Raw genomic sequence first — 16,866 nt, 5'->3', positions numbered from 1 at the left:
GTGAGATCCTGTCTCGAAAAAAGAAAAAAAAAAAAAAAAGATCTGTCTATGTACAGCCCTTCTGAAGCTGGGGAAAGACTAGCATACTCTGTGGTTCCCACATACTCTGTCATAAACTGCAGGGTGTCAAGCCTGACCTGAGAGAGACTCTCATGCTGCCCTTTACAAACAACAGGAATCCATGCTTCTGTCAGCCAATGAGAATTGGTGGCCACTGGACCTGCCATCTCCCTGATGCCGGAAGACCCAGCTTTATATGCACACCTGTGCTGATCGTCCTTGCAGCTTTCACCTCAGACATTCCATGCAGATTCATTGGGACTGCGACCACTAACCCAAACCTTGCATATGCTTAGCTTCCCCTCCACATGCTCGCTGGTGTGACTCCGATTCTGGCCTGTCTGTTCGTAGATGACACTAAATCTAGTCTTTCCCACAGTCTTGGTCTCTGGGTGTTTCCTCGTACGCACAAGGCAGGTTATTAACACAGGCAGGTGATTAAAGGCAGTAACATTCCCTGAATCAAGCTGTTAAAAATATAGGGCCTGTGAATCTGTATTTTTGCTGAGTTGCTTCAGTGATCCTGCTAAGCAATAGGTTTGGTGCTCTTTGGAGAATAGAAACTCTTGGCATTTTTCTTAGTCCTGGGATATTAGGATTCAATGTCTTCATCTTCCAAATTGAGATAATGGTGCTTGTTCATTCCCTACTGCACAAGGGAGTAGTGAGAATTAATGAGGCAATTTTCATAAGTGTTCTTGGAAGAAAAGTACAATTTAAATGTAATACATTGGGGCCAGAATTGAACTAGACCTTCTCAGCATACAGATCTTTCCCTAGAAACAAAGCAGCAGTGCAGGTCCTTAGAATGCACCAGCAGGAGGGATTCTGTCCTAAGGGACAAGTTTCTAAGTCACAGGCCTATTTCTGACATGGAACCAAGCCCCCTGAGGACGGGCATGTTACCATGGGGTTTATAAACCAGCAACGCGGTGTTACCAGGACTGGGAAGGCTGGGCAAGGGTTCGTGGTAAAGGAGCCCTGTGCTTATTGTATTACTTTTCTTAGTTTTCCATAGAACGGCATTACAAATTAGGTAGGATTAACCTTCTTACATTTTTTGCAGTACTAGGGATTGAACCAGATGCCTCACTCATGCTAGGCATATATTCCCTTAGCCCTGTGTGGCTTAAAATAAGAGAAAATTATTCTTTCGTGGTTGTGGTGGCTGGAAGTCAAGTTAGGTGTCATCAGGGTTGGTTCCTTCTCAAAGCCCTGAGGGGGCCCGTGTTTCTGTCCTGACTTCTTGGTGTTCTCCGCAGTCCTGTCGTGGTTTGTCGTTGGCCATCGTCTCCCCACGTGTCTGTGTTTTCACAGTATTCTTTCCTGTTTCCCTGTTCTTACATGGATGTCAGCCATACTGGGTTAAGAGCCTGTTGTGGCGTGTATCTACATGTCCCCCCAAAGCCTCACGTGCTCATAGATGGGGCTTTTCCAAGGTGGCTGGATTAGGGTGTGGATTAAGGATGTGATAACAGTTCACTGATTGGTTCAACGTAGTTCTGGGTGTGGACAGTGGGAAGCCATGGACTGTCTGTCCTCTGGGATGCCCCTCTGCCATACTACCCCGCCTTGGTCGCAGGCAACTATGGACTGAAATCTCTATAAACTGTGAGTCAAAATAAACCTTCCCTCATTTAATTTTGGGTGTTGGGTGTTTTGTCTCAGCAATGAGAAAAGTAACTAAGACAGAGCCCATCCTGCTTCAGTATGATCTCACTTTGATTTAGCTAATTATAACTTCAGCCATCCTAGTTCCAGTTACGTCATGTTTGGAGCTACTGGCAGTTAGCATATCATTATGTTTTTTTGGGGGAACACAGTCCAACACATATTACCACTGTGTTTCTTTTCACTTGGGGAAAAATGAGACACTTTGTATCTCCGAGGAATTATTTTCCAGAAACTGATTGGAAACACAGAAGCGTTACTCCTTAGAAGCCATGGTGTATGACACGGTTTTTATATGTGGTGGCAAGTTCTCTGGGGCAGCTCATGACAACTGATTTGGTTCACTCAGCTCAGTAACATTTCCACCGAGAGTTCTGTAGAATCTAATCTGCGTGTCAGATGAGGGTCTGGTGGGCAGTGTATTCTAAGTTTCAGCTTAAGGTATAAAAACATAGTTCTTTCCATCTGCTGACTGTGGTGGACCTTAGAAATTTCATGCTGGTGTTTATTCTCTCTCGATTCTTCTGTGTTTACATTTTTGTTTTTGAGACAGAGTCTCACTATATAGCCTGGGCTGGCCTAAAACTCATGGCGATCCTCCTGCGTCAGCCTCCTGAGTGTTGGGATAGGTACGCACCACCATGCCTGGTTACTGTATTTACATTTTGTTGGTTGTTGTTCCTACTTTGGCTCTAAAATTACTTTTTAAAATTGTATGTGTTTGTGATATATAATGAACCTGCATTGTAAGATCACTTTTTGTGGTACTTGGTATTGAACCCAGGCCCCTTGTGCATGCTAGGCAAGCACTCTACCACTGAGCTACATCCCCAGCCAAGATCACTTTTTATATTGTTATTAAGCCAGAAATCCCCTGTGGAAAGAGTGGAGGGTGGAGGAGGAAAGTGCCCTGTGCTGTAACCTGTCTTCATCCTGCTTCCCCCTTGAAATTCACTTGTCATAATCCCTCTCGTCTCAGCATCGTCTCTGCAATACCACGTTATAGCTTGGCACGTAGTATTCTAATTTCTCTGTCATGCATGAGAAGTACTGATACATTCACTTCATAACCTGCAGTATTGAGCCTGAGGGGCTCCCAGGAACAGAAGCAGGATATTCTGATGGGTTGACTTTGTGTGTCCTTCAAATCATATTGTTCAAACAGCTTTTGTGCTGGCTGAGGTCTCAACTCTGTTGTTTTTGCTCCTGGCTCCTTAATGAACCATTGTTATTGTTGGGGGGGGGGCTGGTCCCAGGCCTTGACCCATTGTGGACCTTCTGTTAGATGTCAGAGTTAATGGGAAAGATTTTCTGTTTTTAAGATTCTCGCAAAGCTGCATTGGTGGCACATACCCGTGGTCTCAGCTACCCAGGAGGCTGAGGTAGGTGGGTCACTTGAACTCACAAGTTCAAGGCCATCATCGGCAACATAGGAAGACACCTCCCCCGCAACCCCTTCTAAAAATCAGGTGAAAAGGCTCTTTTCTCTTCCTTTTCTCTTTTTGTCTCTTCTGTCTTCTCAACTAAAAGGGAATGTGTGAGAGCAGGTCTTCTGAAAAACAGGACCAAGATGGGATTACTTATGCAAGAGATGTATCCTAAAAACACCCCCAGAAGGTGAAGAGACTAGAACAGAGAGGCTCTCCATAACAAGAGGAGAGGCAGGAGGAAGAAGGACTGAGTAGTGTGAACCTCAGTAAAAACAGTCAGAGATTCTGCAAAGAACCGGGCTATTTATTTGAGAATAGCTTTGCTATGGGAAATCATGAGCAAGAACCCTTCTTGCCTTCGTAGCCTCCTGGCTTTCCTTCCCTTTTTTTTCTGTTAAGATTAACATGAAATTTGTTTTGATTCTGACAAACTCAGATGGTAGTTCAACTCTTAGGGTGTTTTGGCCAGGCTGACTGTGGGTTCTCGAGCCAAAGCTGCCCACTAGCATGTCCTCTGGGCGCCAGGCCTGGCTGGCACCTTGTCACGTGCACCGTTGCTGGGAGGGAGTCCAGGGGAAGCGTGGACACTGCACAGGGGGACAGGGCACCCAGGAGTTGGGCCTGGAGAGTGGTAGGAGTGAACAGGCAGCAGAGATGAAGAGAGTAAGAGTGAAGGTTTGGAGGTGACCATACTGTGCTCATCATGAGGTGACAGTCAAGCCAAGTGAAGCACTTAGACTTTTCCTGAAGGGCAGTAGGAAGCTTTGAAGGGTTTTAAGTGGGAAGTGATGTGATCAGATTGCTTTTAATTAATTAATTAATTACTTTTGGTATCAGGAATTGAACTCAGGACCTTGCGCTTGCCAGGCAGGCACTTGTGCCACTGAGCTATATCCCCAGTAGCCCAGATTGCTCTTAAAAAGTATTGCTTGGAAGGAAGCCAGAGCACTCTTATAATAAGGTGCAAAACGATGGCAGCCTGCTGAGGAGATGTATAATAGGAGAAAACCTGGAGGAGGACTTTTCAGGTTATTCTTGTGCGATTTCTGTTGTGGATTCTCTCCCTGCCGCTCCCTCCTTCTCCCCTCGCAGTGGCTGGGTCTTCACTTTGAGTTTACAGTATTAGTCTGTCACAGTCTGCGTTAAAATCTTGGAGGCATCTTTCTTGGAGTTGAGATGATAATAGCTGCAGTTCTGGCTGAAGTGCACTGCAGATGCCCCTGTGCAATCAGAAAACCTCACACATCTTTGAAAAACATTTCCCTGTTGCATTGGACCATCAAGAAAGTAGCTATTATTTGGTTAGGTTCTCTAGCTGTGTGTTTGTAACTTGCTGCAGTGTTAATAGCCTTTAGATGTCTACAGTGAGAAGAAATTAAGCTCATCATTAATAATATAGATGGTTTTATTGCCAATTAAGTGAGACATCTGTGGCTTCTTCATCATAAGAAACTCATAAAGGGGTTCGAGATTTGTTTGTTACTAGGGAAGAAGGAATCTATTTTGGTTGATGTAACTTCATGGCCATATGCAGTTGGGCAGACTCGTAAAAATGTACAGAAATGAGTCTGTGGGATAATCAGATTTTATTTCTAGTGTCTCATTGATGCTCAGAGTTTTGGGGTTTAATTATACCTGCTAAAAAACCTAATTGAATTCTCTTTTTAAAACATAACTGCAGTGTTCATTTCAATGTATAAATATATAAAGCTATATAGGTATTTTCTAGAGCAGTACTTGGTACCCATTAAATAGTTAATTAATGTTAGTTACATTGGTGAATTTTTCTTATTAAATGGTAGCATATCAAATAGCAAACCTAGGATTTGGATATAGAGCCAAAATAATTTATAAAGCAGGTTCGTGAAAAGATGTTTGTATACTGAAGTGCTAATAGCAGCGCTATTCACAACGGCTAAAATGTGGAAGCCACCCCGTTGACCACTGATGGATAAATAGATAAACAGAATGTGGTGTAGACCTACAGTGGAATATTAGCCCTAAAAAGGGAGGACATTTGCACCTGTGCCACAATATTGGTGGTATTAATAATGTTACACTAAGTGAAATAAGCCAGCACAAAAGAGGAACATTGTGGAGTCCACTTATACAGGGACTTGAATAGTGAAAAATGAGAGAGGTAGAAGGAAAAATGGTGGTTGCTGGGCTTGCGGGGTGTAACGATTTGGTGGATGCAGGGTTTCAATTTTATAAGTGGACAGAGCTCTGCACGTGGGTGTGGGGATTATGAACGTATACCTAAACATGGCTGTAATGGTAACCTTTGTGTTATGTGTATTTTATCACAGTTTAAAAAATTACAAAAAGAAATGTATGTATGGATTTACTTCTGGCTCTGCTGGTTTTGGCCTAGCAGTAGACTCTTCACACTCTACAATTGCGTGTACTCTCTCTTTCTCTCTCTCTCCCTCTCACACACACACTTCAGAAAAATAAATAAGGAGGTTGTTTTGATACTCAGAGGCAGCCGACCTAGCCGTGATGCTGGAAAGTGGTCTTTGTTCTGCTAGGAGCGTAGCAGGTGGGTGTCACCGGGCACTGAGGTGGGAGGGTTCAGTATGTGTGGCTGGAATGTGAGCTGTACTTGTTTCCTCTCGGGGCACCTACCCAGCTTCCCGGGGACTCAAACATGATTCTGTACCTCATCTTCTATCTCTTAGCAATGTGTCTTCTTTCACTTAGGGTACTGTTTTCAAGGTTCATCTATGTTTTAATATGTATTATAGTTCATTCCTTTTTATGCCTGAATACTGTTCTACTGTATATCTATACAGCATTTTGTTTATTCATCAGTTGATAGATATTTGGGTTGCTTCTTCCTTTTGGCCATGGTGAAGAGTGTTGCTCTGAAAAACAAGTATTTGTTTGAAGACCCATTTTCAGTTCTTTTGCATAGGTACTTAAGAGTGGAGTTGCTGGGTTCTATTAAAATTTTATGTTTAACTTCTGACAAGCTGTCAACTTGTTTTTCACCATGGCTGTGCCATTTTACACTTCCACCAGATGAGGTTCTGATTTCTGTATGTCTTTGTACGCTTATAACTTTTTGTTCTCTTTTGAATGGCCATAAAAAAGAGAGAGGATGGAGTGGTACTTTGTTTTGGTTTGCGTTATAATGCCTAATGATACCCAGCATCCTCCCATGTGACTTTTGGACATTCGGGCAAATGCTGCAGGTGGGTAAGCCATGAAATATGCGAAGTGAAGGAAGCCAGAGGCAGAGGTCGCACGTGGTGTGGTTGTGTTTGCACAGTGCGTCTAGAATGGGAAAGGCCGTGGGGAAGGGAAGGAGGTTGGTGGCTGCCTGGAGAGAGTGGCGGGTGGCCGCCAGTGCTGTGAGTTTCCTCTTGCGGTGGTAAGAACGTTTTGAAGGAATTAGAGGTGGCTGCTGAATAACATGACCCTGGCACTTGCGTCACCCTCTTTTAAATGGTTAGTTTTATGTTACATGAGTTTTGCCTCCGTGAGTAAAGAACACCTAGTTAGAAGCTGAGCCTGGGTCTCCAGCTCCCTTGAGTGCGGCGGACTGGTATTGAGTGACCGCAGATGTCTACCATCTGCTGCAGACAAGGACACATGCCAGGTAATCACACCGAAATTTAAACCATGCGGTTGACCTTGAAAGAAATCTGTTGCTGCCAAAGGAGGCAGCATGAAGCCCGTGCTGACGTGTGGTGTTGGTGCAGGAGAGACACAGATCAGGAGTGGACAGCAAGAGCTGTTTAACGCCAGCCTGGGGCAAGCAGTGCGGCCTTGGGCTGTTGTAGGGAGGGTAGTAGGAGCTGAACCCCCTGTACAAAGAAGGCATTTGCACTAGTAGAGCCTTAGTGAAACAGGATCCAGAAAAGCATGTGTGCGTGTACACACATTCACACACACACACCCCTACTTGTCCTGAGGGCTCCTAGCACTTAGGCTGAGACAGGGGGATCTCAAGTTTGAGCCCAATCTGGGTAATTTGGTGATTTAGCAAAACCCTGTCTCAGAATGGAAAGGAATAAAAAGGTCTAGAGATGTAGCTTGTTGTGAAGGCCCTGGATTTAGTCCCCTGTACCAAAGAAGAAGGAAAAAATTGGATGTCAAAGCCCCAACTCAGAGTGAACATAGAACTTTGCTCCAGATGGGGGAGACTCTGGGTGGCTCAGCTCTAGCAAAGAAGGAAGTGCTCATCTGGAGAGACGTCCTGACTCAGAGTGGGCAAGACGCCGTGGAGTACACTCGCCATCGAAACTCTAAGTTCGCAGGGGAAGTTAAGGGTCTCAGCAAGGAAGCAGATATTCTGGTGTGAAGGAAAGCAGGTGCGTACTGCAGATGAGAGGAGCCGTTCGGGACCTGGCTGGGGAAGGAGGCTGGAGGCGACTGAGGAGTTAAAGGACAGTCAGGCTCTGCTTCCCTGGGTGGCAGTGCTCCTGGGGGGACTCGGGGGACAGCGGTAGAGTTGCACCTGCTCTCCTGCAATGGCTGCCAAGACCTTCAGGCTCTTCCCGCAGGATCAAGAGCTCAGGGGAACTTGCAAGTAATCCATTTAGGTGGAAAAACTTCTGCCCTTGCAGGTGTTAACTGTGATGGTCAGGTTTTTTTTTTTTTTTAAAACAACACCTCCCAGGCTGACTGTATATACTGGGATGAGTTTGGGGCTAAGTATGCACCTCAGAAACTATTACCAACATGAAGATCTGACATGAACCCATCGCTTTACAAAGTGTCCTTCCATCCCTTTGGAGAATGATGATGATGGCAATGTTTTGTGGTAGGAACACTTAAAGTCAGATCAGCTGTCCTAGAGCACAGAATTTAAATCTTCTGAGCGCGCGCACACACACACACACACACACACACACACATGCATGCACATATGCATGCACATAATGGTAGTTAATGCATTTGATTGTGGTGATCATTTTACAGTGTGCATGTGCAGCATGTCCAAACAGCAGGTGTGTATCTTAAGACCTACCCTTTCAGCGTGTTTTGAGTAATGTTATATTGTTAGCTATAGGCATTGCACTGAGGAACTTGCTGGAACTTAAGTATCTTACGAAACTGAAACTTTCTTCCGTTAACTGTCAGTGCTTACGTGTTCTTAACCAAAGATTTGCCTGAGTGTCTCTTGAGGAAGGAAGCTTGAGGTGACTGAGGGGTAGACGGACAGCCTGAGGAGAGGCACTAACACACATTACTGAGGGAGTAGAGACTTCTGAGCTGGTTCCATCAAAAGCAAACCCTGAAGCTGCCTTGAAAGCCACGTCAGTCCCCTTCATCACTCCATTTCGAATAGATTGCATCTGTTGGCAGTGACAAAGCTCGAGGAACGTGGAGGTTTGTGATGAAGTGTAGTGGGGTCAGAAGTCCCAGAGAAGAGCCATTGGCCAGCACGAGCTCACTGGGCGACCCTGTCTCAGTCATGGCTTTTATCAGTGGAAATTCTTATTAAGAAAAAGGGTGATGAGGGACCCAGTCCTGAAACTGAAGTGGTCCATCACTTTATGTGGAATTTACTAGGGAGAGTGAGGAGAGGGGAGATAGAGGGAGGATGGATAATAGAATCAAAATACACTCACATAAGAGGAATCAAGTCTAATGTTTTCCAGAATACTAGAGCTGTTAGAGTTATACATGAAAATATATGCAATATAACAATGAATTACATAATCTCCTCACTTCTCACTATAAAAATCTCCTCACTATACTCTCACTTTATAATCTCCTCACTATAAAATACATGCAGTATAACAATTATTCTGAAGTTATTATTTATTTTATAGAGAATTAGAAAAGAAGAATACAAAGGTTCCTGACACAAATTTAGAATGATTAAGGAGAGGGAAATGCTAATTACCCTAATTTGATCATCGTGCATTATGTTCATGTATCAGATTATCAACACCGTACCCCATAAATGTGTAAAATTGTGTCAATTAAAAAATAAAGCTGGGCATGGTGGCGCACGCCTGTAATCTTAGCACTCAGGAGGCTAAGGCAGTAGGATCGCTGTGAGTTCAAGGCCAGCCTGAACTGCATAGTGAAACCCTGTCTCAGAAACCCTCCCACCCCTGTAAGGAAAAATCAGTTTTCTTTTTCATCAGAGGACGGAAAATCAGGTAGTGCACACGTGATCAGAGTACTCACAAGAATGAGAATTTCAGGTCCCTGAGAGTGGATGTGATACTCTCAGCCAACCTTTAGGCATCTGTGATCCTCCCACTCAGTGGTGGTGTTGCAGAATCTAAGAGGTCAGAGAGACCAATGGGAAACAGGAGGATTTCTTGGGTTTTAGGTGCACACCGGGTCAGCTAGACCTTCTGGTGTCCAAAATGACCAAACACCAGAACAAGGGCTCTCGTCTTATACACTTGGCTGAGGAGGTGGTCTTTAGAAATGGTGTGGGTGGGGGGCAGGCAAGGGCACAGAAGCAAGACAAAGCCATTAATAACTTAGCCTTGAGAGAAAACCTTAGGGAACCTGTGAGAACAGGATGACGTAAACTGTGTTTACAGGACCTGGTTGCCTATCTTAACAAAAGTTAATACTACAGGGTGGGGTGTTTTGAGGGGCATTGCTCAAGGCTGGGCAAGTTGTTTTATTTTAAGTCCTGCTTCAGTGGAGGGGGCATCAACAAAGTGTCTTCTTCTCTGATACACAGAGAAATGCAATGTTAGACAGCATTCTTCTCTTTTGGGGAGAGAAAGGAAGACACCCTGAGGGGTACTATGTGGCTGGAGTTCACTATAGTCTTCTCATCACAGGAGTTGTGACCACATGGTTTATAGTTTTTCAGGGCCAGTAGCATTGCTAGATGACATTGAATGATATGCAATTTATTGCAAGACACTCTGTTTGCATCTTCCCAGTAGGTATGTAATGTCATTCCTGAGTTTGAGCTCATTAAATACATTCTTAATATCGCTTGAAAGGAGAGATGAGGGTCTCGGCTCTTTGCACCCTTCTCTGTAAATATCAGTTCAGAGCTTTCAGAATTAATTGCTTCTTGGATGCCTGATTGCTGCTCACTTAGCCTTATGCAAAGAAATAGGTCATTCTATTCATCGGAATCTTGCTGTTGTGTAATTATGGAGAGAGCAAATGATTACAGATAGGGTTTCTGTGTGACTTTGCAGTAGGTAAATTTAGCATTATTAGAGGATAACCTGTAGCTAGGAAAACTCAATTTTCTTTGAAAAGATGCATATACTATTTAAAACTTGGAAATTTTATTATTATTAAGTGTGTTATATAACTTGGAAAAAAAGCTGTATTTGTTTCTTGGGCTAGAAAGGGTACTTGTGGTTAAACAGAAAGGAAGAAAAACTGAGCTTTTGTTTATTTCTTGACACTGTAGAAAGACTCTAATTGAAATTTAATTATACATGCTCTGAACAAATAACTCCTTTTTTTACTTAAGCAGAGTATATTTTTCACTTTCTATGATTAAGATAAACATCAAGTTTCCCACATTATTGATAGATGGTAATAATTTGATTAATGTGACTATAATCCTTTCAAAATTAAATGTGAGCTAAATGAATGTAGCTCTGAAATGCATTCTACACAATACTCTATGGGAAGAGTATACTTTATAAATCTAGGTAGCCTGAAATTCTTCTGTTAGAGTTGTTTTAGGTAGAAGCAGATGCCCGCTACCTGAATTTGGCCAACATGCTTGCCTTCCTTACCTCCTTCCTTCTGTTTACTTTAGTAATTTGTTTTAATGTGCAGATTGACATGGCCTAGGGCCAGCCATATAGGTAGCAGAATGTGACTATTCCCTTAGTTTGAGTTCTTCTTAAAAGCAGTTCCTGAGATAGGTTTTGGGTGCAAAGAATTTATTTAAGAAGGGATCACAGGAAGCCTGGCAAGAAGTGAGGCCGGGGATGGGGCAGGTGGAAAGCCAGGGAAGCGGGTGGAGTGATTGGCTTGGGACTCCTGCTGCTGATTCTCTGAGGAGCTATGTGGAACACAGTGCAGGGGTGAGGAAGACTGGGGAACTTACCTCGTATGGTAGGCAGGATAATAGCTCCCCCAAAGATGTCTGTGGATCTTGTGATGGCATTGCCTTGCATGGCAAAGTGATGGAGTGAAGGACTTAGAAATGAGGAGATTATCACAGTGCTCCTCATTAGAGAGAAGTAGGAGGGTCAGAGAAGCAAATAGGCCGGCAGGAGGAGAGGAAATGGAGGGAGATGGGTTTTGAGATGTAATGCTGTTGGTTTTGAAGAGGGAGGAAAGGAGCTGTGTGCCAAGGAGTGCACCTTCTGTAAGTAGGAAGAAGCAAGTCAGCATTCTCCCAAGACGGCCTGTTGGCACTTGGACTTTAGCCCACGAGATTGCTTTTGAATTTCTGACCTCCAGAAATATAAGATAATAAAATCGTATTATCCTGCAGTAATTGCATTTATTTTTGCTTTTATTGTTCTATATTTAGAGTCATATTTAAAAAGTCATTGCCCAGGCCAGTGTCATGAAGCTTTCCCCCTATATTTTCTTTTAGTAGATTTTCAGTTTAAATTCTTAAGTCTTTAATCTATGTTGAGTTGATTTTTGTGTGCTTCTGCATATGGATATCCAGTTTTCCTAACACCACTCGTTGAAGAGACTGTCCTTGCCGCATTGTGTGTTCTTGGCACCTTTGTTAAAAATTAATTGGCCATAAATGCATGGATTTATTTCTGGCATCTCAGTTCTATCCCATTTGTCTGTGTGTCTGCTTTTATGCCAGTATCTTGCTCTAACTTTGTTAGTACACATTTGCAGTACATAATGATTGCATTTATTGTGGGGAGTTGGTACATGTACGTAACACATTTTAAATCTTTTTTTCATCCCTTACCTCTCCTATCCCTCCTTGCTCTGTCCAACTCTTGGTCCCCTTCCCATTTGCAAAAGCTCTATTTCCATATTTTCCCTTTAATTATTTTTTCCTTTCCTGTTGTCTACCCTCCCTTACCCCTCCATCTCTTGTTCTCCTTTACATTTGAAAATGATCTACTTCCAATCACCTTTTCTTTTTGCTCTTTGTTTATATTTTGGGTTTCTCATATAAGAGAAACCATGTGATATTTGAGCTTTTGCATCATGTTCTTTTGATTACTATAGCTTTGTAATGTATTTTAAAGTCAGGTAGTGTGATGCCAACAAGATTGCTGTAGGTGTTCAGGGACTTCTATGGTTCCATGTAAATTTTAGGATTTTTTTCTATTTCTATTGAAAATGTCATTGGAATTTTGTAAGAGTTACAGTGAATCTATAGATTGCTTTAGGATATATGGACATTTTAACAATATTAAAATTCATCTATTCTGTGAACACAGGTGTCAGTTTTTTTTTAGTGAGTAGGTCTTTCTTCTCCTTGGTTAAATTTATTCTGAAGTATGTTATTTATTTTTAAATAATCATTGTAAATGAGATTGTTTTTCTTTTCAGATAGTTTGTTGTAATACTACTAAATTTTCTGATTGATTTTGTATCCTGTAAGTTTACTGAATTCATTTATAAGTCCTAACAGGTTTTGGTGGAGTCTTTAGAGTTTTATGTAGACAAGGTCATGTATTTTAATTTCTTTCTTTCCAAGGTAGATGCTTTTTATTTCTTTCTGTTACCTGATTGCTCTTACAGAGACTTCTAGTACTGAAATGGTCCTGATCTTAGCAGAAAAGCTTCAGCTTTTCACCATTAAGTATGATGTTGGCAGTGGGCTTGTCATGTAGGACTTTTGCATGTGTACTTTTTAATTTTTAATTTTAGTTTTTATTTTCTTGATTAGTCAAGAGCACTCACAAAGATGCAAAATGCTCAACTACTCACCCACTGGCTTTTTTTTTTCAATTGCTTCTCAGCCCACTGTCTGTAATCATGGTAGCTGCAAATGGTTAGGTTGCACGTTAATAGCTATCTGACTAAGCACTTGCAGAAGTTATTTGATTTGACTTGTAGTAAATTTGTACTGCTTTGTATAATAACTGTACGGTCATTTAGTTGACAAAAATGCATTTGTTGACTTAATTGAATGCAGATTTTAACAAATAGGGATTAAATACTTAATAAAGAATATACTTCGAGAGGTTTCAGGAAGGTCATTGCTTAAAAAATTTGACATTTGAACTTGTTTTATAGTTGTTGAGACTGTCCTACAGTTTTAATTTGATTTATAAATATCTACTGTGTAGAAACCTATTCTTTGACCAAAGCAAGATATATATAATATATAAAATGCTCGCAACTTGCTGATTTCCTGTCACTATTCCCAGCAGCAGAGCCGGTGCCTATGTGTAATGTAGACAGCATTGGAAACTTTTTGTGTGTGTTGTTGGAGGTGGAACTCAGAACCTGGTGCTTGCTGGGTGTGTGCTTTCCCACTATATCCCTAGCCCTGTGCACATTTTAAAATCCTGGTTCAACTGTTTCTTTTAAAGTAAATGTTTTGTTCTTTAAAATCTTTCAGCATGAGATTCCGGGCGAGAATTATAAACCATTTTTCTTGAAATTTAAGTGGGCTAAAATGACTATTTCTATCCACTCAGAAATATAAAGAGAATATCGCCCTGGATTTAGTGAATTAATAAGCACTCTGACTTCAAGTTCATCTCCCTTCGGTGTCCAAGTCACCGCTATACATCCTGTCCACTTTTAGGCCCACTATTAAAGTTGTAGTCCCTGGACTGGGTTGCACGTTTTTATGACACAGAGACCCTGACATTTCTTTGAATCTCCCAGAAATTCATTTCCAAAGTGTCTTAGTCAGGGAGGCTCCTCAGTCATCATGACCACATTCTTAGTTGTGTTCTGACATCTCCATACAGGGCTTTTAGAATAGTATTTCAGGTACTTCTAGAGCTACTTGCTTGGGTGGAATTAACAGGTAAGATGAATGCTTTCCTCCAGCCCCACCATTTCATTCCCTTGGGAATGACTAATGGGATTTCTGGCCTTGGTTGGCCCCAACAGACACACTGTGAATGTTGGAGACCTAACTGCTAATGTCTTTTTTGGCAGCAAAACTTACTTCTGGTCGCTTCTTCCCTGACTTGTAGAACCCATCTGGAAATGCCTGTCCTCCTAGCATGGTAATTATGCTAGGGGAAGTTGAGCACTCAGATACCATGTCCATAGCAGAAGGGTTAGATTCCTTCCATCAGTAGCTAAGGTTGAGAAATATTAGGCTACAGGTGCCCTCCTTAAAGTTTACTTGACACTCTCAAAATGGGACCAGTCTCCACTGGACTCCTGTCATACCCCTGTGCTTGTGGGGGAACTAGTTTCTTGGATGTGTTGCTTTCTCCTTCAAGGCTTGGTGGGACAAAGATGCCAAAGGCTGTTTCACATGGCCTATTTTGTTTGGTGTAGTTTGTGATCCACATGTGCAGACCACTGTCTTCTTAATCCAAAAGGGATATGGCATTGGAACACAGCTGGTGGAAGGCTTTTTGGCTAGGTTGGTTATATGCACATCCTATGCCATTTTGTATAAGGGACTTGAACATTAACAGGTCTTAGAATCTATGGGTGCTCTTGGGATCAATTTCCTGTGAATACTGTATTTTCATTACAAGTGATACAGAGATGATATAGGACCTCAAGTGATATAAGGGAACTATAACTCCCAACCCACTGGATGTCCAGTATGCTGAGTCTGAGTTTTCTAAAATTGAAGAACAAATTCTAGGAGTAATGGAGGTTAAGAGTAGGAAGAATTTATCGAGAGAAAAGCTTCTGTCTAAGAGAGACAGAAGGGGTCCTCAGTGGGTGGCCCTGCATGCCTACTTTTTATCTGTGTACTTTTTTCCTTACTTGTAGGACACCTCATTATATGGTTTTAAATTTGCATTAAAGAAAGAAAACAAACCAGAATCAGTGGCTCTGTGGGCTCAGGAGTAGCTGCATTGAAAGGCTTCAAAATTCTATCAGCAGTCTACCACTGACTTCAATTTGCAAAGGGTTACCAAATTTTGTGTTTTTTAAAGAAATTATATATAATTGTCAAAATCTACAGATATAGGAAATAGGAGAAAAACCACTGTAAGAATAGATTCTACCATCTCTTACTTCATTTAGTATTTTGATGTGTATTGTTCTAATATACATATACTTTTGGCCTCAGGAACTGAACCCAGAACCTCATGCATGCTAAATACATGCTCTAGTACTGAACCACAACCCTGGCCAATATAGTATTTTTATCTATATAAATTTGGGCTCATAACTAAGTTTTTTAAAAAATAACTTTAGTTTTATGTAGTACTCCTCTTGGTAGACATAGCCTAAAGTTTTTTCCCTTTGAGTTGTTAGACCAATACTCTTATTGTTGGATACTGACAGTACTTACATTTTCCTACCATAAATGTTGTAGTGACTATAATTTATACAAAATTTTTATACAAATCCATGATTAATTGTATAGAATATTTAAACTTTTTAAAACCTTTAATACTGATTGCAGATCTTCCCCTACCTCCCCATCTCTGAAAAATAGTATCATTTCGTGCTTTTACCCATATGTTTCTCTATTTTTTTAAAAAATACAATTGTTGGTTTCTTTTCCTTATAAGTAATTGTCTTTTATTTTTATTAAAATCTAATTTTCTCTCCTCTTGCTTTTGCACTTTTATCAACTTCGATTCATAAAATTTTAAAGTGATCCCCTTGTAAAATTTATTTTTATTCTGCCTTGAATGTTTTATTTGAAACAGTTTACAGAATCCGTGTAAAAGAAAATCCTGCTTACCCAAAAATTGTGAACTCACTTAAAAGTGTAAATGTTTCTGAAAGATGGAGAAATACTTATGAAGTATTTAAGCACCCAGTACCAAACTAGGGACCCTGGCAGATGCCTGAGAAGCCCAAGGGGCTCAGGGGCTAGCTCTTGTGGAGGTTGGGGGTCTTGCATGCTTAGTAGCATAATCTTACCTGACTGTCACGCTTGTCAGTTTTCTGGTCAAGTAATGCAAGATGCACGTGCTTTGTAAGGGGTAACGTTTGTGTGCACGGACGTCAGTACCATCAGATGTGTTGCTACTGGAGTCCGAAGTTGGCGTGACAACTTCTTGAATAAAATATGTCCATTCCAGGGACCTATTGTCTATTTTTTTAATGGCTAGTGAACAAAGAATGGTTTTATTTTTGCATTTCAATATGCTCGAAAAAAACCAAGAGGAAAACATTTGTGACATATGAAAATGACATGAAATTCACATTTCAGTGTCTACAAGTAAAATTTTCTGGAACATAGCTGAACTCATTTACATATGTACTATCTGTGTCTGCTTTTGTACTATGGCAGCAGAACTGTGACAGGTTATTACCACGCAGAACCTAAGATATTTACTGTTGGGCTGTATAAGAGACTTGCTTCTCTCTTCTCGGCCTTCTTACCCATTGAATATCCCAGAAAAGGAAGACAATTTAAAGAGATCTTAAAGGGTTTTTTTTAACTGATTACTTTTGTTTGATAATAAAGGTAAAATGAGGATGTTTTTGTCTCTTTTTTCCTTTGTGATGCTTTAAAAAAATAAATCTTTAGCCAGAGTTGGTGGTGCATACCGGTAATCTCGGCCACTCGAGAGACTAAGGCAGGAATATTGCAAATTTGAGGCCAGCCTGGAAAATTTAGCAAACCTTGTCTCAAAAAATGAAATGAAAAAAAAAAAAAAAAGGTTGTATCTTAGTAGTAGAACATTTGTCTAGCATGTAC

General features: G+C 41.4%; 1 protein-coding gene across 2 annotated transcripts in view; it reads left to right on the top strand.

The window, feature by feature from the left end:
* Positions 1 to 16,866, top strand: part of LOC102029062 (chromosome unknown open reading frame, human C14orf37) — a 118,187-nt gene that overhangs the window by 88,527 nt on the left and 12,794 nt on the right. The gene's annotated exons all lie outside the window — the stretch shown is intronic.

The sequence above is a fragment of the Chinchilla lanigera genome, unplaced genomic scaffold, assembly GCF_000276665.1.
Source record: "Chinchilla lanigera isolate Chin_1 unplaced genomic scaffold, ChiLan1.0 scaffold00065, whole genome shotgun sequence".
NCBI lineage: Eukaryota > Metazoa > Chordata > Mammalia > Rodentia > Chinchillidae > Chinchilla > Chinchilla lanigera.
The sequence above is the reverse complement of the archived record's forward strand: the minus strand, read 5'-3'. Positions and strand labels throughout refer to the sequence as shown.